The sequence below is a fragment of the Myotis davidii genome, unplaced genomic scaffold (assembly GCF_000327345.1).
Source record: "Myotis davidii unplaced genomic scaffold, ASM32734v1 scaffold162, whole genome shotgun sequence".
In the NCBI taxonomy this organism is placed as follows: domain Eukaryota; kingdom Metazoa; phylum Chordata; class Mammalia; order Chiroptera; family Vespertilionidae; genus Myotis; species Myotis davidii.
The window spans coordinates 2,406,086-2,408,474 of NW_006300036.1; the positions used below are offsets into that span (position 1 = coordinate 2,406,086).

At 30.8% G+C, this 2,389-nt stretch overlaps 1 pseudogene; it reads left to right on the forward strand.

Moving 5' to 3' along the window:
- Positions 1-755: 755 nt before the first annotated feature.
- On the forward strand, positions 756-1,200 carry LOC102757955 (annotated as a pseudogene).
- The last annotated feature ends 1,189 nt before the right edge of the window (positions 1,201-2,389 follow it).

Sequence of the window (2,389 nt, forward strand, 5' to 3'; positions counted from 1 at the left end):
TTACGTAAATTCAATTTTTCTTTATTTACAGTCTGAGAAGGCTATTTACCCTGCCCATGCACCACTGATTTTTACCTTTCACTAGCCAGATAAATTAGACAAGAAAAGAAGAAATAAACTGATCAAGATTGAAAGAGAGAAGTATGACTTATCTCTATTCACAGGTGACACGAACTTACATATATATACTTTTACAGAAATCACTAAAAGACTGTTAGAACTAATAAACAAGTTCAGCAAGGTTGACCATAACACAAGATCAAAATAAAAAAAATCAATTGTCTTTCTACACACTAACATCAAACAATCTGTAAATAAAATTATAAAACAGTTTTATTTATAATAGTATCAAAAATAATTTTAAAACTTAAGAATACATTTAACACAATAAGTACAAAACTTGCCCTCTGAAAACTACAAAACATTGTTGACACAAATTGAAGAGAACCTAACTAAGTGGAAAGATGTTTCATGTTCATGAATCAAAGGACTTAAATTGTTACGGTGGCATGATTCCCCATATAATTCCACTAATTCAAATGAACTTCCTACCTAAATCCCAGGTATCTTTTTTAGAAATTGATAAGCTGATCCTGACAGTTTATATAAAAATGGAAGGGACCCAGAATACCCAAAACAATCTTGAAAAAGAAGAACAAAAGAGCAAAATTCACACTTCTCAATTTCAACTTACTACAAAGTTATGGTTATCAAGAATGTGCTACTAGGGAGATCTGGACCCTACAGGAGCCAGCATGACTCTGAGCTTCATGCAAAGGAAACTGGACTCGGAAACCAAGAAGCAAGCAGAAGAGGAAGAAAAGAAAATCATTAGTGAAGTGCACTGGTACTTGGGTTTACCAGAGTTTAAAAAGAAAGAGTTTCATAATAGAAGAGCAGAGTTTCTTATTCTGTGAAGATCTTCTGTATGGAAGAATGTCATACAGAGGATTTAATCCAGAGATTGAGAAATTAGTGCTTCAGATGAAAGCTAAGAACAAAGCAGACGTTGAAGATGAAACAGTGGAGCTTGATGTGCCAGATGAAGAAATGGCTAGAAGATATGAGACCTCGATGGGGACAACTGCAAAAAAGTTTGCCAAGAAAAAAGGCCATGCCGATTATGAAGAAGATGAAAATGGAGACATGAAACCAATTAAAACAACGATTAAAGCCCCAAGATTAAAATGGATGCTGTAAAATATGGTCCTGAGATGCCTTGTGAGAGTTAACATATTTTGGAACGCATTCCAATGGTTTCTCTATAGTTATTAATATTGTAATGTTTATTTGTAAAAAAATGTATAATTTTGGAAACATGCTGTTTTGAAACAGATGTGTTATGGATGTTATACATCCTTTGTTTAATATGGTATTCATCAAGAGTGGATATTTAGCCCTTGATCTTCAAATGTACAAAGGCAGTGTTTGCTTCCTAAAAGTTTTTTGACCCCAGATTTTTTTTAATATATCTTTCCAATCTTTGACCTTAAATTGACACATAACAGAATAAGTGTTTAAATTGTCCTTATATTTACATTTTACTTTAAATTATTAATAATGGTAAACCATTTCATACATTTTGGAATCAAATGTCATGAGAATTTATTCTATGTAAATTCATCAAGAACAAACATGCTTCTCTGGCCTAAAATATTTGCATGCAACCAACTCAGTTTATGGAATTATGTGGTTTTGTTTAAAGCTTTTAATTAATAAGAAAAAAATAATGGCCTGTAATAAACATCTGTTTTCATATTTTAAAAAAAGAATGTGCTACTAGCATAAGGATAGGCTAAGGATATAGATTACAGAATATATAGATTGAGAACATGGAAATATATACTTACATTTATAGTGAATTTATTTTTAACAATAGTGTCAATAATCCACCAGAAAAAGAGCAAGAATGAAGATAGATCTCTTCCTGATACCACCATAAAAATTAACTAAAATAAATCATAGATCTTAATATGACAGCCAAAACTATAAATTCCTAGGTTAAATTTAATAGAAAAATTTTCTGACATTGAGTTAGACAATGATTTCTAGATACAATGCCACAAACACAAACAATAAAAGAATAAATAAAATGCACTTTATCAAATTAAATAACATGGTCCAAAGAACCTAATGAAGAAAGTACAAAAATAACCTAAGCAGTGAGAAAAGTATTTTCAAATAATTTATATTTTCATGGCCAACAAGCACATGAAAACAAAATGGATAAAAGACTTAAATGTATGACAGGAAACCATAAAAATTCTAGAAGAATCTAAAGGCAACAAAATCTCAGACATATGCCGAAACAATTTCTTCACTGATACAGCTCCTAGGGCACTTGAAACTAAAGAGAAAATGAACAAATGGGACTACATCAAAATAAAAA